Genomic DNA, 25,000 nt, shown 5'->3' with positions numbered 1-25,000 from the left:
CTCAGCCTCACATCCCATTGTCTCTACACAACCCACAATGACACAACCTCAGCCCCCCACCCCACTGTCCCTACACACCCTACACTGACCCAAACTCAGCCTCACACCCCACTGTCCCTACACATCCCACACTGACCCAACCTCAGCCCCCACCCCACTGTCCCTACACATCCCACACTGACCCAACCTCAGCCTCACACCCCACTGTCCCTACATATCCCACACTGACCCAACCTCACCCTCACACCCCACTGTACCTACACACCCCACACTGACCCAACCACAGCCCCCACCCCACTGTCCCTACACACCCCACACTGACACAACCTCAGCCCCCCACCCCACTGTCCCTACACAACCCACAATGACCCAACCTCAGCCTCACACCCCACAATGAACCAACCTCAGTCCCCACCCCACTGTCCCTACACATCCCACACTGACCCAAACTCAGCCTCACAACCCACTGTCCCTACACATCCCACACTGACCCAACCTCAGCCTCACACCCCACTGTCCCTACACATCCCACACTGACCCAAGCTCAGCCCCCACCCCACTGTCCCTAGACATCCCACACTGACCCAACCTCAGCCTCACACCGCACTGTACCTACACACCCCACACTGACCCAACCACAGACCCCACCCCACTGTCCCTACACACCCCACACTGACACAACCTCAGCCCCCCACCCCACTGTCCCTACACAACCCACAATGACCCAACCTCAGCCTCACACCCCACAATGAACCAACCTCAGTCCCCACCCCACTGTCCCTACACATCCCACACTGACCCAAACTCAGCCTCACAACCCACTGTCCCTACACATCCCACACTGACCCAACCTCAGCCTCACACCCCACTGTCCCTACACATCCCACACTGACCCAAGCTCAGCCCCCACCCCACTGTCCCTAGACATCCCACACTGACCCAACCTCAGCCTCACACCGCACTGTACCTACACACCCCACACTGACCCAACCACAGACCCCACCCCACTGTCCCTACACACCCCACACTGACACAACCTCAGCCCCCCACCACACTGTCCCTACACAACCCACACTGACCCAACCTCAGCCTAACACCCCACTGTCCCTACACATCCCACACTGACCCAACCTCAGCCCCCACCCCACTGTCCCTACACATCCCACACTGACCCAACCACAGCCCCCCACCCCACTGTCCCTACACATCCCACACTGACCCAACCTCTGCCCCCACCCCACTGTCCCTACACACCCCACACTGAACCAACCTCAACCCCCACCCCAATGTCCCTACACATCCCACACTGACCGAACCTCAGCCTCACACCCCACTGTACCTACACACCCGACACTGACCCAACCACAGCCCCCACCCCAATGTCCCTACACAACCCACAATGACCCAACCTCAGCCTCACACCCCACTGTCCCTACACACCCCACACTGACCCAACACCAGCCCACACCCCACTGTCCCTACACAACCCAGACTGACACAACATCAGCCTCACATCCCATTGTCCCTACACAACCCACAATGACCCAACCTCAGCCCCCACCCCACTGTCCCTACACACCCCACACTGACCCAACCTCAGCCTCACACCCCACTGTCCCTACACATCCCACATTGACCCAAACTCAGCCCCCACCCCACTGTCCCTACACACCCCACACTGACACAACCTCAGCCCCCCAACCCCACTGTCCCTACACAACCCACAATGACCCAACCCAAGCCTCACACCACACACTGACCCAACCTCAGCCCCCACCCCACTGACCCTACACATCCCACACTGAGCCAACCCAGCCCCCACCCCACTGTCCCTACACTCCCCACACTGACCCAACCTCAGCCTCACACCCCATTGTCCCTACACACCCCACACTGACCCAACCTCAGCCTCACACCCCACTGTCCCTACACACCCCACAATGACCCAACCTCAGTCTCACACCCCACTCTCACTACACACTCCACACTGACCCAACCTCAGCCCCCACCCCAGTCCCTACACACCCCACACTGACCCAAACTCAGCCTCGCACCCCACTGTCCCTACACACCCCACACTGAGCCAACCCCAGCCCCCACCCCACTGTCCCTACACACCCCACACTGACCCAACCTCAGCCTCACATCCCATTGTCCCTACACACCCCACAATGACCCAACCTCAGCCACACACCCCACTATCCCTACACAATCCACAATGACCCAACCTCAGCCCCCACCCCACTGTCCCTACACACCCCACACTGACCCAACCTCAGCCTCACACCCCACTGTTCCTACACACCCCACACTGACCCAACCTCAGCCCCCCACCCCACTGTCCCTACATACCCCACACTGACCCAACATCATCCTCCCACCACACTGTCCCTACACACCCCACACATACCCCACCTCAGCCTCACACCCCACTGTCCCTACACACCCCACACTGACCCAACCTCAACCCCCACACCACTGTCCCTACACACCCCACACTGACCCAACCTCAGCCCCCCAACCCACTGTCCCTACAATTTCCACACTGACCCAATCTCAGCCTCACTCCCCAATGTCCCTGCGCACCCCACACTGACCCAACCTCAGCCTCACACCCCACTGTCCCTACACAACCCTCACTGACCCAACCTCAGCCTCGCACCCCACTGTCCCTACAATTTCCACACTGAACCAACCTCAGCCTCACACCCCACTGTCCCTACACACCCCACACTGACCCAACCTCAGCCCCCACCCCACTGTCCCTACCCACCCCACACTGACCCAACCTCAACCCCCACCCCACAGTCCCTACACATCCCACACTGACGCAACCTCAGCCCCCACGCCACAGTCCCTACACATCCCGCACTGACCCAACCTCAGCCCCCACGCCACAGTCCCTACACATCCCGCACTGACCCAACCTCAGCCCCCCACCCCACTGTCCCTACACATCCCACACTGACCGAACCTCAGCCCCCACCCCACTGTCCCTACACACCCCACACTGACCCAACCTCAGCCCACCACCCCACTGTCCCTACACACCCCACACTGACCCAACCTCAGCCTCACACCCCACTGTACCTACACAGCCCACACTGACCCAACCTCAGCCCACCACCCCACTGTCCCTACACAACCCACAATGACCCAACCTCAACCTCACACCCCACACTGACCAAACCTCAGCCCCCACCCCACTGTCCCTACACATCCCACACTGACCCAACCCCAGCCCCCACCCCACTGTCCCTACACACCCCACACTGACCCAACCTCAGCCTCGCACCTGACTGTCCCTACACAACCCACACTGACCCAACCCCAGCCCGCACCCCACTGTCCCTACACAACCCACACTGACACAACCTCAGCCTCACATCCCATTGTCCCTAAACAACCCACAATGACCCAACCTCAGCCCCCACCCACCTGTCCCTACACACCCCACACTGACCCAACCTCAGCCTCACACCCCACTGTCCCTACACATCCCACACTGACCCAACCTCAGCCCCCACCCCACTGTCCCTACACATCCCACACTGACCCAACCTCAGCCCTCCACCCACTGTCCCTACACATCCCACACTGACCGAACCTCAGCCTCACACCCCACTGTACCTACACACCCCACACTGACCCAACCTCAGCCCCCACACCACTGTCCCTACACACCCCACACTGACACAACTTCAGCCCCCCAACCCCACTGTCCCTACACAACCCACAATGACCCAACCTCAGTCTCACACCGCACACTGACCCAACCTCAGCCCCACCACACTGTCCCTACACACCCCACACTGACCAAACCCCAGCCCCCACCCCACTGTCACTACACACTCCACACTGACCCAACCTCAGCCCCCACCCCACTGTCCCTACACACCCCACACTGACCCAACCTCAGCCTCGCACCCCACTGTCCCTACACACCCCACAATGACCCAACCCCAGCCCGCACCCCACTGTCCCTACACAACCCACACTGACACAACCTCAGCCTCACATCCCATTGTCCCTAAACAACCCACAATGACCCAACCTCAGCCCCCACCCACCTGTCCCTACACACCCCACACTGACCCAACCTCAGCCTCACACCCCACTGTCCCTACACATCCCACACTGACCCAAACTCAGCCCCCACCCCACTGTCCCTAGACATCCCACACTGATCCAACCTCAGCCCTCCACCCACTGTCCCTACACATCCCACACTGACCGAACCTCAGCCTCACACCCCACTGTACCTACACACCCCACACTGACCCAACCACAGCCCCCACCCCACTGTCCCTACACACGCCACACTGACACAAACTCAGCCCCCCAACCCCACTGTCCCTACACAACCCACAATGACCCAACCTCAGCCTCACACCCCACACTGACCCAACCTCAGCCCCCACCACACTGTCCCTACACATCCCACACTGACCGAACCCCAGCCCCCACCCCACTGTCCCTACACACCCCACACTGACCCAACCTCAGCCTCACATCCCATTGTCCCTACACACCCCACACTGACCCACCTCAGCCTCACACCCCATTGTCCCTACACACCCCACACTGACCCAACCTCAGCCTCACACCGCACTGTCCCTACATACCCCACAATGACCCAACCTCAGTCTCAGACCCCACTCTCCCTACACACTCCACACTGACCCAACCTCAACCCTCACCCCACTGTCCCTACACAACCCACAATGACCCAACCTCAGCCTCACACCCCACTGTCCCTACACACCCCACACTGACCCAACCCCAGCCCCCACCCCACTGTCCCTACACACCCCACACTGACCCAACCTCAGCCTCACATCCCATTGTCCCTACACACCCCACACTGACCCACCTCAGCCTCACACCCCATTGTCCCTACACACCCCACACTGACCCAACCTCAGCCTCACACCGCACTGTCCCTACATACCCCACAATGACCCAACCTCAGTCTCAGACCCCACTCTCCCTACACACTCCACACTGTCCCAACCTCAGCCCCCACCCCACTGTCCCTACACACCCCACACTGACCCAACCTCAGCCTCACACCCCACTGTCCCTACACAACCCACAATGACCCAACCTCAGCCTCACACCCCACTGTTCCTACACACCCCACACTTACCCAACCTCAGCCCTCCACCCCACTGTCCCTACACACCCCACACTGACCCAACCTCAGCCCCCCACCCCACTGTCCCTACACATCCCACACTGACCGAACCTCAGCCTCACACCCCACTGTACCTACACACCCGACACTGACCCAACCACAGCCCCCACCCCAATGTCCCTACACAACCCACAATGACCCAACCTCAGCCTCACACCCCACTGTCCCTACACACACCACACTGACCCAACCACAGCCTCACACCCCACTGTCCCTACACATCCCACACTGACCCAAACTCAGCCCCCACCCCACTGTCCCTACACACCCCACACTGACCCAACCTCAGCCTCACATCCCATTGTCCCTACACAACCCACAATGACCCAAACTCGGCCCCCCATCCCACTGTCCCTACACACCCCACACTGACCCAAACTCAGCGTCACACCCCACTGTCCCTACACATCCCACACTGCCCCAACCTCAGCCCCCACCCCACTGTCTCTACACATCCCACACTGACACAACCTCAGCCCCCACTCCACTGTCCCTACACATCCCACACTGACCCAACCTCAGCCCCCACCCCACTATCCCTACACATCCCACACTGACCCAACCTCAGCCTAACACCCCACTGTCCCTACACATCCCACACTGACCCAACCTCAGCCCCCCACCCCACTGTCCCTACACATCAAACACTGACCGAAGCTCAGCCTCACACACCACTGTACCTACACACCCCACACTGACACAACCACAGCCCCCACCCCACTGTCCCTACACACCCCACACTGACCCACCTCAGCCACAGACCCCATTGTCCCTACACACCCCACACAGACACAACCTCAGCCTCACATCCCATTGTCCCTAAACAACCCACAATGACCCAACCTCAGCCCCCACCCCACTGTCCCTACACACCCCACACTGACCCAACCTCAGCCTCACACCCCACAGTCCCTACACATCCCACACTGACCCAACCTCAGCCCCCACCCCACTGTCCCTACACATCCCACACTGACCCAACCTCAGCCCTCCACCCACTGTCCCTACACATCCCACACTGACCCAACCTCAGCCCCCACCCCACTGTCCATACACATCCCACACTGACCCAACCTCAGACCCACCCCACTGTCCCTACACATCCCACACTGACCCAACCTCAGCCCTCCACCCCACTGTCCCTACACATCCCACACTGACCGAACCTCAGCCTCACACCCCACTGTACCTACACACCCCACACTGACCCAACCACAGCCCCCACCCCACTGTCCCTACACACCCCACACTGACACAACCTCAGCCCCCCAACCCCACTGTCCCTACACAACCCACAATGACCCAACCTCAGCCTCACACCCCACACTGACCCAACCTCAGCCCCCACCCCACTGTCCCTACACACCCCACACTGACCCAACCTCAGCCTCACTCCCCATTGTCCCTACACACCCCACACTGACCCAACCTCAGCCTCACACCCCACTGTCCCTACACACCCCACACTGACCCAACCTCAGCCCTCCACCCACTGTCCCTACACATCCCACACTGACCCAACCTCAGCCCCCACCCCACTGTCCCTACACATCCCACACTGACCCAACCTCAGCCCTCCACCCACTGTCCCTACACATCCCACACTGACCCAACCTCAGCCCCCACCCCACTGTCCATACACATCCCACACTGACCCAACCTCAGACCCACCCCACTGTCCCTACACATCCCACACTGACCCAACCTCAGCCCTCCACCCCACTGTCCCTACACATCCCACACTGACCGAACCTCAGCCTCACACCCCACTGTACCTACACACCCCACACTGACCCAACCACAGCCCCCACACCACTGTCCCTACACACCCCACACTGACACAACCTCAGCCCCCCAACCCCACTGTCCCTACACAACCCACAATGACCCAACCTCAGCCTCACACCCCACACTGACCCAACCTCAGCCCCCACCCCACTGTCCCTACACACCCCACACTGACCCAACCTCAGCCTCACTCCCCATTGTCCCTACACAACCCACAATGACCCAACCTCAGCCAAGCACCCCACGGTCCCTACACACTCCACACTGACGCAAGCTCAGCCCCCACCGCACTGTCCCTACACACCCCACACTGACCCAACCTCAGCCTCGCACCCCACTGTCCCTACACAACCCACAATGACCCAACCTCAGCCAAGCACCCCACGGTCCCTACACACCCCACACTGACCCAACCCCAGCCCCCACCCCACTGTCCCTACACACCCCACACTGACCCAACCTCAGCCTCACATCCCATTGTCCCTACACACCCCACACTGACCCAACCGCAGCCTCACACCCCATTGTCCCTACACACCCCACAATGACCAAACCTCAGCCTCACACCGCACTGTCCCTACATACCCCACAATGACCCAACCTCAGTCTCAGACCCCACTCTCCCTACACACGCAACACTGACCCAAACTCAGCCCCCACCCCACTGTCCCTACACACCCCACACTGAGCCAACCTCAGCCTCACACCCCACTGTCCCTACACAACCCACAATGACCCAACCTCAGCCTCACACCCCACTGTTCCTAAACACCCCACACTGACCCAACCTCAGCACCCCACACCACTGTCCCTACACACCCCACACTGACCCAACCTCAGCCCCCCACCCCACTGTCCCTACACATCCCACACTGACCGAACCTCAGCCTCACACCCCACTGTACCTACACACCCGACACTGACCCAACCACAGCCCCCACCCCAATGTCCCTACACAACCCACAATGACCCAACCTCAGCCTCACACCCCACTGTCCCTACACACCCCACACTGACCCAACACCAGCCCACACCCCACTGTCCCTACACAACCCACACTGACACAACCTCAGCCTCACATCCCATTGTCCCTACACAACCCACAGTGACCCAACCTAAGCCCCCACCCCACTGTCCCTACACACCCCACACTGACCCAAACTCAGCCCCCACCCCACTGTCCCTACACACCCCACACTGACACAACCTCAGCCCCCCAACCCCACTGTCCCTACACAACCCACAATGACCCAACCCAAGCCTCACATCCCACACTGACCCAACCTCAGCCCCCACCCCACTGTCCCTACACATCCCACACTGACCCAACCCCAGCCCCCACACTGACCCAACCCCAGCCCCCACCCCACTGTCCCTACACTCCCCACACTGACCCAACCTCAGCCTCACACCCCATTGTCCCTACACACCCCACACGGACCCATCCTCAGCCTCACACCCCACTGTCCCTACACACCCCACAATGACCCAACCTCAGTCTCACACCCCACTCTCCCTACACACTCCACACTGACCCAACCTCAGACCCCACCCCACTGTCCCTACACACCCCACACACTGACCCAAACTCAGCCTCGCACCCCACTGTCCCTACACAACCCACAATGACCCAACCTCAGCCTCACACCCCACTGTCCCTACACACCCCACCCTGACCCAACCCCAGCCCCCACCCCACTGTCCCTACACACCCCACACTGACCCAAACTCAGCCTCACATCCCATTGTCCCTACACACCACACACTGACCCAACATCATCCTCCCACCCCACTGTCCCTACACACCCCACACTGACACAACCTCAGCCCCCCAACCCCACTGTCCCTACACAACCCACAATGACCCAACATCAGCCCCCACCCCACTGTCCCTACACACCCCACACTTACCCAACCACAGCCTCACACCCCACTGTCCCTACACATCCCACACTGACCCAAACTCAGCCCCCACCCCACTGTCCCTACACACCCCACACTGACCCAACCTCAGCCTCACATCCCATTGTCCCTACACAACCCACAATGACCCAAACTCGGCCCCCCATCCCACTGTCCCTACACACCCCACACTGACCCAAACTCAGCGTCACACCCCACTGTCCCTACACATCCCACACTGCCCCAACCTCAGCCCCCACCCCACTGTCTCTACACATCCCACACTGACACAACCTCAGCCCCCACTCCACTGTCCCTACACATCCCACACTGACCCAACCTCAGCCCCCACCCCACTATCCCTACACATCCCACACTGACCCAACCTCAGCCTAACACCCCACTGTCCCTACACATCCCACACTGACCCAACCTCAGCCCCCCACCCCACTGTCCCTACACATCAAACACTGACCGAAGCTCAGCCCCCCACCCCACTGTCCCTACACACCCCACACTGACCCACCTCAGCCACAGACCCCATTGTCCCTACACACCCCACACAGACACAACCTCAGCCTCACATCCCATTGTCCCTAAACAACCCACAATGACCCAACCTCAGCCCCCACCCCACTGTCCCTACACACCCCACACTGACCCAACCTCAGCCTCACACCCCACAGTCCCTACACATCCCACACTGACCCAACCTCAGCCCCCACCCCACTGTCCCTACACATCCCACACTGACCCAACCTCAGCCCTCCACCCACGGTCCCTACACATCCCACACTGACCCAACCTCAGCCCCCACCCCACTGTCCATACACATCCCACACTGACCCAACCTCAGACCCACCCCACTGTCCCTACACATCCCACACTGACCCAACCTCAGCCCTCCACCCCACTGTCCCTACACATCCCACACTGACCGAACCTCAGCCTCACACCCCACTGTACCTACACACCCCACACTGACCCAACCACAGCCCCCACCCCACTGTCCCTACACACCCCACACTGACACAACCTCAGCCCCCCAACCCCACTGTCCCTACACAACCCACAATGACCCAACCTCAGCCTCACACCCCACACTGACCCAACCTCAGCCCCCACCCCACTGTCCCTACACACCCCACACTGACCCAACCTCAGCCTCACTCCCCATTGTCCCTACACACCCCACACTGACCCAACCTCAGCCTCACACCCCACTGTCCCTACACACCCCACACTGACCCAACCTCAGCCCTCCACCCACTGTCCCTACACATCCCACACTGACCCAACCTCAGCCCCCACCCCACTGTCCCTACACATCCCACACTGACCCAACCTCAGCCCTCCACCCACTGTCCCTACACATCCCACACTGACCCAACCTCAGCCCCCACCCCACTGTCCATACACATCCCACACTGACCCAACCTCAGCCCCACCCCACTGTCCCTACACATCCCACACTGACCCAACCTCAGCCCTCCACCCCACTGTCCCTACACATCCCACACTGACCGAACCTCAGCCTCACACCCCACTGTACCTACACACCCCACACTGACCCAACCACAGCCCCCACACCACTGTCCCTACACACCCCACACTGACACAACCTCAGCCCCCCAACCCCACTGTCCCTACACAACCCACAATGACCCAACCTCAGCCTCACACCCCACACTGACCCAACCTCAGCCCCCACCCCACTGTCCCTACACACCCCACACTGACCCAACCTCAGCCTCACTCCCCATTGTCCCTACACAACCCACAATGACCCAACCTCAGCCAAGCACCCCACGGTCCCTACACACTCCACACTGACGCAAGCTCAGCCCCCACCGCACTGTCCCTACACACCCCACACTGACCCAACCTCAGCCTCGCACCCCACTGTCCCTACACAACCCACAATGACCCAACCTCAGCCAAGCACCCCACGGTCCCTACACACCCCACACTGACCCAACCCCAGCCCCCACCCCACTGTCCCTACACACCCCACACTGACCCAACCTCAGCCTCACATCCCATTGTCCCTACACACCCCACACTGACCCAACCGCAGCCTCACACCCCATTGTCCCTACACACGCCACAATGACCAAACCTCAGCCTCACACCGCACTGTCCCTACATACCCCACAATGACCCAACCTCAGTCTCAGACCCCACTCTCCCTACACACGCAACACTGACCCAAACTCAGCCCCCACCCCACTGTCCCTACACACCCCACACTGAGCCAACCTCAGCCTCACACCCCACTGTCCCTACACAACCCACAATGACCCAACCTCAGCCTCACACCCCACTGTTCCTAAACACCCCACACTGACCCAACCTCAGCACCCCACACCACTGTCCCTACACACCCCACACTGACCCAACCTCAGCCCCCCACCCCACTGTCCCTACACATCCCACACTGACCGAACCTCAGCCTCACACCCCACTGTACCTACACACCCGACACTGACCCAACCACAGCCCCCACCCCAATGTCCCTACACAACCCACAATGACCCAACCTCAGCCTCACACCCCACTGTCCCTACACACCCCACACTGACCCAACACCAGCCCACACCCCACTGTCCCTACACAACCCACACTGACACAACCTCAGCCTCACATCCCATTGTCCCTACACAACCCACAGTGACCCAACCTAAGCCCCCACCCCACTGTCCCTACACACCCCACACTGACCCAAACTCAGCCCCCACCCCACTGTCCCTACACACCCCACACTGACACAACCTCAGCCCCCCAACCCCACTGTCCCTACACAACCCACAATGACCCAACCCAAGCCTCACATCCCACACTGACCCAACCTCAGCCCCCACCCCACTGTCCCTACACATCCCACACTGACCCAACCCCAGCCCCCACCCCACTGTCCCTACACTCCCCACACTGACCCAACCTCAGCCTCACACCCCATTGTCCCTACACACCCCACACGGACCCATCCTCAGCCTCACACCCCACTGTCCCTACACACCCCACAATGACCCAACCTCAGTCTCACACCCCACTCTCCCTACACACTCCACACTGACCCAACCTCAGACCCCACCCCACTGTCCCTACACACCCCACACACTGACCCAAACTCAGCCTCGCACCCCACTGTCCCTACACAACCCACAATGACCCAACCTCAGCCTCACACCCCACTGTCCCTACACACCCCACACTGACCCAACCCCAGCCCCCACCCCACTGTCCCTACACACCCCACACTGACCCAAACTCAGCCTCACATCCCATTGTCCCTACACACCACACACTGACCCAACATCATCCTCCCACCCCACTGTCCCTACACACCCCACACTGACCCAACCTCTGCCTCACACCCCACTGTCCCTACACACCCCACACTGACCCAACGCCAACCCCCACCCCACTGTCCATACACACCCCACTCTGACCCAACCTCAGCCACACACCCCATTGTCCCTACACACCCCACACTGACCCAACCACAGCCATACACCCCATTGTCCCTACACACCCCACACTGACCCAACCTCAGCCTCACACCCCACTGTCCCTACACACCCCACACTGACCCAACCTCAGCCTCGCACACCACTGTCCCTAAACAACCCACAATGACCCAACCTCAGCCACACACCCCACTATCCCTACACAATCCACAATGACCCAACCTCAGCCCCCACCCAACTGTCCCTACACACCCCACACTTACCCAACCACAGCCTCACACCCCACTGTCCCTACACATCCCACACTGACCCAAACTCAGCCCCCACCCCACTGTCCCTACACACCCCACACTGACCCAACCTCAGCCTCACATCCCATTGTCCCTACACAACCCACAATGACCCAAACTCAGCCCCCCACCCCACTGACCCTACACACCCCACACTGACCCAAACTCAGCGTCACACCCCACTGTCCCTACACATCCCACACTGACCCAACCTCAGCCCCCACCCCACTGTCCCTACACATCCCACACTGACACAACCTCAGCCCCCACCCCACTGTCCCTACACATCCCACACTGACCCAACCTCAGCCCCCACCCCACTATCCCTACACATTCCACACTGACCCAACCTCAGCCTAACACCACACTGACCCAACCTCAGCCCCCCACCCCACTGTCCCTACACATCCAACACTGACCGAACCTCAGCCTCACACCCCACTGTACCTACACACCCCACACTGACCCACCTCAGCCACAGACCCCACTGTACCTACACACCCCACACTGACCCAACCTCAGCCCCCACACCACTGTCCCTACACACCCCACACTGACACAACTTCAGCCCCCCAACCCCACTGTCCCTACACAACCCACAATGACCCAACCTCAGTCTCACACCCCACACTGACCCAACCTCAGCCCCACCACACTGTCCCTACACACCCCACACTGACCAAACCCCAGCCCCCACCCCACTGTCACTACACACTCCACACTGACCCAACCTCAGCCCCCACCCCACTGTCCCTACACACCCCACACTGACCCAACCTCAGCCTCGCACCCCACTGTCCCTACACACCCCACAATGACCCAACCCCAGCCCGCACCCCACTGTCCCTACACAACCCACACTGACACAACCTCAGCCTCACATCCCATTGTCCCTAAACAACCCACAATGACCCAACCTCAGCCCCCACCCACCTGTCCCTACACACCCCACACTGACCCAACCTCAGCCTCACACCCCACTGTCCCTACACATCCCACACTGACCCAAACTCAGCCCCCACCCCACTGTCCCTACACATCCCACACTGATCCAACCTCAGCCCTCCACCCACTGTCCCTACACATCCCACACTGACCGAACCTCAGCCTCACACCCCACTGTACCTACACACCCCACACTGACCCAACCACAGCCCCCACCCCACTGTCCCTACACACGCCACACTGACACAAACTCAGCCCCCCAACCCCACTGTCCCTACACAACCCACAATGACCCAACCTCAGCCTCACACCCCACACTGACACAACCTCAGCCCCCACCACACTGTCCCTACACATCCCACACTGACCGAACCCCAGCCCCCACCCCACTGTCCCTACACCCCCCACACTGACCCAACCTCAGCCTCACACCCCATTGTCCCTACACACCCCACACTGACCCAACCTCAGCCTCACACCCCACTGTCCCTACACACCCCGCACTGAACCAACCTCAGTCTCACACCCCACTCTCCCTTCACACTCCACACTGACCCAACCTCAACCCTCACCCCACTGTCCCTACACAACCCACAATGACCCAACCTCAGCCTCACACCCCACTGTCCCTACACACCCCACACTGACCCAACCCCAGCCCCCACCCCACTGTCCCTACACACCCCACACTGACCCAACCTCAGCCTCACATCCCATTGTCCCTACACACCCCACACTGACCCACCTCAGCCTCACACCCCATTGTCCCTACACACCCCACACTGACCCAACCTCAGCCTCACACCGCACTGTCCCTACATACCCCACAATGACCCAACCTCAGTCTCAGACCCCACTCTCCCTACACACTCCACACTGTCCCAACCTCAGCCCCCACCCCACTGTCCCTACACACCCCACACTGACCCAACCTCAGCCTCACACCCCACTGTCCCTACACAACCCACAATGACCCAACCTCAGCCTCACACCCCACTGTTCCTACACACCCCACACTTACCCAACCTCAGCCCTCCACCCCACTGTCCCTACACACCCCACACTGACCCAACCTCAGCCCCCCACCCCACTGTCCCTACACATCCCACACTGACCGAACCTCAGCCTCACACCCCACTGTACCTACACACCCGACACTGACCCAACCACAGCCCCCACCCCAATGTCCCTACACAACCCACAATGACCCAACCTCAGCCTCACACCCCACTGTCCCTACACACACCACACTGACCCAACACCAGCCCACACCCCACTGTCCCTACACAACCCACACTGACACAACCTCAGCCTCACATCCCACTGTCCCTACACACCCCACACTGACACAACCTCAGCCCCCCAACCCCACTGTCCCTACACAACCCACAATGACCCAACATCAGCCCCCACCCCACTGTCCCTACACACCCCACACTTACCCAACCACAGCCTCACACCCCACTGTCCCTACACATCCCACACTGACCCAAACTCAGCCCCCACCCCACTGTCCCTACACACCCCACACTGACCCAACCTCAGCCTCACATCCCATTGTCCCTACACAACCCACAATGACCCAAACTCGGCCCCCCATCCCACTGTCCCTACACACCCCACACTGACCCAACCTCAGCTTCACACCCCACTGTCCCTACACACCCCACACTGACCCAAACTCAGCGTCACACCCCACTGTCCCTACACATCCCACACTGCCCCAACCTCAGCCCCCACCCCACTGTCTCTACACATCCCACACTGACACAACCTCAGCCCCCACCCCACTGTCCCTACACATCCCACACTGACCCAACCTCAGCCCCCACCCCACTATCCCTACACATCCCACACTGACCCAACCTCAGCCTAACACCCCACTGTCCCTACACATCCCACACTGACCCAACCTCAGCCCCCCACCCCACTGTCCCTACACATCAAACACTGACCGAAGCTCAGCCTCACACACCACTGTACCTACACACCCCACACTGACACAACCACAGCCCCCACCCCACTGTCCCTACACACCCCACACTGACCCACCTCAGCCACAGACCCCATTGTCCCTACACACCCCACACAGACACAACCTCAGCCTCACATCCCATTGTCCCTAAACAACCCACAATGACCCAACCTCAGCCCCCACCCCACTGTCCCTACACACCCCACACTGACCCAACCTCAGCCTCACACCCCACAGTCCCTACACATCCCACACTGACCCAACCTCAGCCCCCACCCCACTGTCCCTACACATCCCACACTGACCCAACCTCAGCCCTCCACCCACTGTCCCTACACATCCCACACTGACCCAACCTCAGCCCCCACCCCACTGTCCATACACATCCCACACTGACCCAACCTCAGACCCACCCCACTGTCCCTACACATCCCACACAGACCCAACCTCAGCCCTCCACCCCACTGTCCCTACACATCCCACACTGACCGAACCTCAGCCTCACACCCCACTGTACCTACACACCCCACACTGACCCAACCACAGCCCCCACCCCACTGTCCCTACACACCCCACACTGACACAACCTCAGCCCCCCAACCCCACTGTCCCTACACAACCCACAATGACCCAACCTCAGCCTCACACCCCACACTGACCCAACCTCAGCCCCCACCCCACTGTCCCTACACACCCCACACTGACCCAACCTCAGCCTCACTCCCCATTGTCCCTACACACCCCACACTGACCCAACCTCAGCCTCACACCCCACTGTCCCTACACACCCCACACTGACCCAACCTCAGCCCTCCACCCACTGTCCCTACACATCCCACACTGACCCAACCTCAGCCCCCACCCCACTGTCCCTACACATCCCACACTGACCCAACCTCAGCCCTCCACCCACTGTCCCTACACATCCCACACTGACCCAACCTCAGCCCCCACCCCACTGTCCATACACATCCCACACTGACCCAACCTCAGACCCACCCCACTGTCCCTACACATCCCACACTGACCCAACCTCAGCCCTCCACCCCACTGTCCCTACACATCCCACACTGACCGAACCTCAGCCTCACACCCCACTGTACCTACACACCCCACACTGACCCAACCACAGCCCCCACCCCACTGTCCCTACACACCCCACACTGACACAACCTCAGCCCCCCAACCCCACTGTCCCTACACAACCCACAATGACCCAACCTCAGCCTCACACCCCACACTGACCCAACCTCAGCCCCCACCCCACTGTCCCTACACATCCCACACTGACCCAACCCCAGCCCCCACCCCACTGTCCCTACACTCCCCACACTGACCCAACCTCAGCCTCACACCCCATTGTCCCTACACACCCCACACGGACCCATCCTCAGCCTCACACCCCACTGTCCCTACACACCCCACAATGACCCAACCTCAGTCTCACACCCCACTCTCCCTACACACTCCACACTGACCCAACCTCAGACCCCACCCCACTGTCCCTACACACCCCACACACTGACCCAAACTCAGCCTCGCACCCCACTGTCCCTACACAACCCACAATGACCCAACCTCAGCCTCACACCCCACTGTCCCTACACACCCCACACTGACCCAACCCCAGCCCCCACCCCACTGTCCCTACACACCCCACACTGACCCAAACTCAGCCTCACATCCCATTGTCCCTACACACCACACACTGACCCAACATCATCCTCCCACCCCACTGTCCCTACACACCCCACACTGACCCAACCTCTGCCTCACACCCCACTGTCCCTACACACCCCACACTGACCCAACGCCAACCCCCACCCCACTGTCCATACACACCCCACTCTGACCCAACCTCAGCCACACACCCCATTGTCCCTACACACCCCACACTGACCCAACCACAGCCATACACCCCATTGTCCCTACACACCCCACACTGACCCAACCTCAGCCTCACACCCCACTGTCCCTACACACCCCACACTGACCCAACCTCAGCCTCGCACACCACTGTCCCTAAACAACCCACAATGACCCAACCTCAGCCACACACCCCACTATCCCTACACAATCCACAATGACCCAACCTCAGCCCCCACCCAACTGTCCCTACACACCCCACACTTACCCAACCACAGCCTCACACCCCACTGTCCCTACACATCCCACACTGACCCAAACTCAGCCCCCACCCCACTGTCCCTACACACCCCACACTGACCCAACCTCAGCCTCACATCCCATTGTCCCTACACAACCCACAATGACCCAAACTCAGCCCCCCACCCCACTGACCCTACACACCCCACACTGACCCAAACTCAGCGTCACACCCCACTGTCCCTACACATCCCACACTGACCCAACCTCAGCCCCCACCCCACTGTCCCTACACATCCCACACTGACACAACCTCAGCCCCCACCCCACTGTCCCTACACATCCCACACTGACCCAACCTCAGCCCCCACCCCACTATCCCTACACATTCCACACTGACCCAACCTCAGCCTAACACCACACTGACCCAACCTCAGCCCCCCACCCCACTGTCCCTACACATCCAACACTGACCGAACCTCAGCCTCACACCCCACTGTACCTACACACCCCACACTGACCCACCTCAGCCACAGACCCCACTGTACCTACACACCCCACACTGACCCAACCTCAGCCCCCACACCACTGTCCCTACACACCCCACACTGACACAACTTCAGCCCCCCAACCCCACTGTCCCTACACAACCCACAATGACCCAACCTCAGTCTCACACCCCACACTGACCCAACCTCAGCCCCACCACACTGTCCCTACACACCCCACACTGACCAAACCCCAGCCCCCACCCCACTGTCACTACACACTCCACACTGACCCAACCTCAGCCCCCACCCCACTGTCCCTACACACCCCACACTGACCCAACCTCAGCCTCGCACCCCACTGTCCCTACACACCCCACAATGACCCAACCCCAGCCCGCACCCCACTGTCCCTACACAACCCACACTGACACAACCTCAGCCTCACATCCCATTGTCCCTAAACAACCCACAATGACCCAACCTCAGCCCCCACCCACCTGTCCCTACACACCCCACACTGACCCAACCTCAGCCTCACACCCCACTGTCCCTACACATCCCACACTGACCCAAACTCAGCCCCCACCCCACTGTCCCTACACATCCCACACTGATCCAACCTCAGCCCTCCACCCACTGTCCCTACACATCCCACACTGACCGAACCTCAGCCTCACACCCCACTGTACCTACACACCCCACACTGACCCAACCACAGCCCCCACCCCACTGTCCCTACACACGCCACACTGACACAAACTCAGCCCCCCAACCCCACTGTCCCTACACAACCCACAATGACCCAACCTCAGCCTCACACCCCACACTGACACAACCTCAGCCCCCACCACACTGTCCCTACACATCCCACACTGACCGAACCCCAGCCCCCACCCCACTGTCCCTACACCCCCCACACTGACCCAACCTCAGCCTCACACCCCATTGTCCCTACACACCCCACACTGACCCAACCTCAGCCTCACACCCCACTGTCCCTACACACCCCGCACTGAACCAACCTCAGTCTCACACCCCACTCTCCCTTCACACTCCACACTGACCCAACCTCAACCCTCACCCCACTGTCCCTACACAACCCACAATGACCCAACCTCAGCCTCACACCCCACTGTCCCTACACACCCCACACTGACCCAACCCCAGCCCCCACCCCACTGTCCCTACACACCCCACACTGACCCAACCTCAGCCTCACATCCCATTGTCCCTACACACCCCACACTGACCCACCTCAGCCTCACACCCCATTGTCCCTACACACCCCACACTGACCCAACCTCAGCCTCACACCGCACTGTCCCTACATACCCCACAATGACCCAACCTCAGTCTCAGACCCCACTCTCCCTACACACTCCACACTGTCCCAACCTCAGCCCCCACCCCACTGTCCCTACACACCCCACACTGACCCAACCTCAGCCTCACACCCCACTGTCCCTACACAACCCACAATGACCCAACCTCAGCCTCACACCCCACTGTTCCTACACACCCCACACTTACCCAACCTCAGCCCTCCACCCCACTGTCCCTACACACCCCACACTGACCCAACCTCAGCCCCCCACCCCACTGTCCCTACACATCCCACACTGACCGAACCTCAGCCTCACACCCCACTGTACCTACACACCCGACACTGACCCAACCACAGCCCCCACCCCAATGTCCCTACACAACCCACAATGACCCAACCTCAGCCTCACACCCCACTGTCCCTACACACACCACACTGACCCAACACCAGCCCACACCCCACTGTCCCTACACAACCCACACTGACACAACCTCAGCCTCACATCCCACTGTCCCTACACACCCCACACTGACACAACCTCAGCCCCCCAACCCCACTGTCCCTACACAACCCACAATGACCCAACATCAGCCCCCACCCCACTGTCCCTACACACCCCACACTTACCCAACCACAGCCTCACACCCCACTGTCCCTACACATCCCACACTGACCCAAACTCAGCCCCCACCCCACTGTCCCTACACACCCCACACTGACCCAACCTCAGCCTCACATCCCATTGTCCCTACACAACCCACAATGACCCAAACTCGGCCCCCCATCCCACTGTCCCTACACACCCCACACTGACCCAACCTCAGCTTCACACCCCACTGTCCCTACACACCCCACACTGACCCAAACTCAGCGTCACACCCCACTGTCCCTACACATCCCACACTGCCCCAACCTCAGCCCCCACCCCACTGTCTCTACACATCCCACACTGACACAACCTCAGCCCCCACCCCACTGTCCCTACACATCCCACACTGACCCAACCTCAGCCCCCACCCCACTATCCCTACACATCCCACACTGACCCAACCTCAGCCTAACACCCCACTGTCCCTACACATCCCACACTGACCCAACCTCAGCCCCCCACCCCACTGTCCCTACACATCAAACACTGACCGAAGCTCAGCCTCACACACCACTGTACCTACACACCCCACACTGACACAACCACAGCCCCCACCCCACTGTCCCTACACACCCCACACTGACCCACCTCAGCCACAGACCCCATTGTCCCTACACACCCCACACAGACACAACCTCAGCCTCACATCCCATTGTCCCTAAACAACCCACAATGACCCAACCTCAGCCCCCACCCCACTGTCCCTACACACCCCACACTGACCCAACCTCAGCCTCACACCCCACAGTCCCTACACATCCCACACTGACCCAACCTCAGCCCCCACCCCACTGTCCCTACACATCCCACACTGACCCAACCTCAGCCCTCCACCCACTGTCCCTACACATCCCACACTGACCCAACCTCAGCCCCCACCCCACTGTCCATACACATCCCACACTGACCCAACCTCAGACCCACCCCACTGTCCCTACACATCCCACACAGACCCAACCTCAGCCCTCCACCCCACTGTCCCTACACATCCCACACTGACCGAACCTCAGCCTCACACCCCACTGTACCTACACACCCCACACTGACCCAACCACAGCCCCCACCCCACTGTCCCTACACACCCCACACTGACACAACCTCAGCCCCCCAACCCCACTGTCCCTACACAACCCACAATGACCCAACCTCAGCCTCACACCCCACACTGACCCAACCTCAGCCCCCACCCCACTGTCCCTACACACCCCACACTGACCCAACCTCAGCCTCACTCCCCATTGTCCCTACACACCCCACACTGACCCAACCTCAGCCTCACACCCCACTGTCCCTACACACCCCACACTGACCCAACCTCAGCCCTCCACCCACTGTCCCTACACATCCCACACTGACCCAACCTCAGCCCCCACCCCACTGTCCCTACACATCCCACACTGACCCAACCTCAGCCCTCCACCCACTGTCCCTACACATCCCACACTGACCCAACCTCAGCCCCCACCCCACTGTCCATACACATCCCACACTGACCCAACCTCAGACCCACCCCACTGTCCCTACACATCCCACACTGACCCAACCTCAGCCCTCCACCCCACTGTCCCTACACATCCCACACTGACCGAACCTCAGCCTCACACCCCACTGTACCTACACACCCCACACTGACCCAACCACAGCCCCCACCCCACTGTCCCTACACACCCCACACTGACACAACCTCAGCCCCCCAACCCCACTGTCCCTACACAACCCACAATGACCCAACCTCAGCCTCACACCCCACACTGACCCAACCTCAGCCCCCACCCCACTGTCCCTACACACCCCACACTGACCCAACCTCAGCCTCACTCCCCATTGTCCCTACACACCCCACACTGACCCAACCTCAGCCTCACACCCCACTGTCCCTACACACCCCACACTGACCCAACCTCAGTCTCAGACCCCACTCTCCCTACACACTCCACACTGACCCAAGCTCAGCCCCCACCCCACTGTCCCTACACACCCCACACTGACCCAACCTCAGCCTCGCACCCCACTGTCCCTACACAACCCACAATGACCCAACCTCAGCCAAGCACCCCACGGTCCCTACACACCCCACACTGACCCAACCCCAGCCCCCACCCCACTGTCCCTACACACCCCACACTGACCCAACCTCAGCCTCACATCCCATTGTCCCTACACACCCCACACTGACCCAACCGCAGCCTCACACCCCATTGTCCCTACACACCCCACACTGACCAAACCTCAGCCTCACACCGCACTGTCCCTACATACCCCACAATGACCCAACCTCAGTCTCAGACCCCACTCTCCCTACACACGCAACACTGACCCAAACTCAGCCCCCACCCCACTGTCCCTACACACCCCACACTGAGCCAACCTCAGCCTCACACCCCACTGTCCCTACACATCCCACACTGACCGAACCTCAGCCTCACACCCCACTGTACCTACACACCCGACACTGACCCAACCACAGCCCCCACCCCAATGTCCCTACACAACCCACAATGACCCAACCTCAGCCTCACACCCCACTGTCCCTACACACCCCACACTGACCCAACACCAGCCCACACCCCACTGTCCCTACACAACCCACACTGACACAACCTCAGCCTCACATCCCATTGTCCCTACACAACCCACAGTGACCCAACCTAAGCCCCCACCCCACTGTCCCTACACACCCCACACTGACCCAAACTCAGCCCCCACCCCACTGTCCCTACACACCCCACACTGACACAACCTCAGCCCCCCAACCCCACTGTCCCTACACAACCCACAATGACCCAACCCAAGCCTCACATCCCACACTGACCCAACCTCAGCCCCCACCCCACTGTCCCTACACATCCCACACTGACCCAACCCCAGCCCCCACCCCACTGTCCCTACACTCCCCACACTGACCCAACCTCAGCCTCACACCCCATTGTCCCTACACACCCCACACGGACCCAACCTCAGCCTCACACCCCACTGTCCCTACACACCCCACAATGACCCAACCTCAGTCTCACACCCCACTCTCCCTACACACTCCACACTGACCCAACCTCAGACCCCACCCCACTGTCCCTACACACCCCACACACTGACCCAAACTCAGCCTCGCACCCCACTGTCCCTACACAACCCACAATGACCCAACCTCAGCCTCACACCCCACTGTCCCTACACACCCCACACTGACCCAACCCCAGCCCCCACCCCACTGTCCCTACACACCCCACACTGACCCAAACTCAGCCTCACATCCCATTGTCCCTACACACCACACACTGACCCAACATCATCCTCCCACCCCACTGTCCCTACACACCCCACACTGACCCAACCTCTGCCTCACACCCCACTGTCCCTACACACCCCACACTGACCCAACGCCAACCCCCACCCCACTGTCCATACACACCCCACTCTGACCCAACCTCAGCCACACACCCCATTGTCCCTACACACCCCACACTGACCCAACCACAGCCATACACCCCATTGTCCCTACACACCCCACACTGACCCAACCTCAGCCTCACACCCCACTGTCCCTACACACCCCACACTGACCCAACCTCAGCCTCGCACACCACTGTCCCTAAACAACCCACAATGACCCAACCTCAGCCACACACCCCACTATCCCTACACAATCCACAATGACCCAACCTCAGCCCCCACCCAACTGTCCCTACACACCCCACACTTACCCAACCACAGCCTCACACCCCACTGTCCCTACACATCCCACACTGACCCAAACTCAGCCCCCACCCCACTGTCCCTACACACCCCACACTGACCCAACCTCAGCCTCACATCCCATTGTCCCTACACAACCCACAATGACCCAAACTCAGCCCCCCACCCCACTGACCCTACACACCCCACACTGACCCAAACTCAGCGTCACACCCCACTGTCCCTACACATCCCACACTGACCCAACCTCAGCCCCCACCCCACTGTCCCTACACATCCCACACTGACACAACCTCAGCCCCCACCCCACTGTCCCTACACATCCCACACTGACCCAACCTCAGCCCCCACCCCACTATCCCTACACATTCCACACTGACCCAACCTCAGCCTAACACCCCACTGTCCCTACACATCCCACACTGACCCAACCTCAGCCCCCCACCCCACTGTCCCTACACATCCAACACTGACCGAACCTCAGCCTCACACCCCACTGTACCTACACACCCCACACTGACCCACCTCAGCCACAGACCCCATTGTCCCTACACATCCCACACTGACCCAACCTCAGCCTCCCACCCCACTGTCCCTACACACCCTACAATGACCCAACCTCAGCCTCACACCCCACTGTCCCTACACACGCAACACTGACCGAACCTCAGCGCCCACCCCTCTGTCCCTACACAACCCACAATGACCCAACCTCAACCTCACACACCATTGTCCCTACACACCCCACACAGACCCAACCTCAGCCTCCCACCCCAATGTCCCTACACACCCTACAATGACCCAACCTCAGCCTCACACCCCAATGTCCCTACACACGCAACACTGACCCAACCTCAGCGCCCACCCCACTGTCCCTACACACCCCACTCTGACCCAACATCAGCCTCGCACCCCACTGTCCCTACACAAACCACACTGACCCAACCCCAGCCCGCACCCCACTGTCCCTACACAACCCACACTGACACAACCTCAGCCTCACACCAATGTCCCTAAACAACCCACAATGACCCAACCTCAGCCACCACCCCACTGTCCCTACACACCCCACACTGACCCAACCTCAGCCTCACACCCCACTGTCCCTACACATCCCACACTGACCCAACCTCAGCCCCCACCCCACTGTCCCTACACATCCCACACTGA

This window comes from Hemitrygon akajei, chromosome 16 (assembly GCF_048418815.1).
Source record: "Hemitrygon akajei chromosome 16, sHemAka1.3, whole genome shotgun sequence".
Lineage (NCBI taxonomy): Eukaryota > Metazoa > Chordata > Chondrichthyes > Myliobatiformes > Dasyatidae > Hemitrygon > Hemitrygon akajei.
This window is presented reverse-complemented; position numbering follows the sequence as displayed.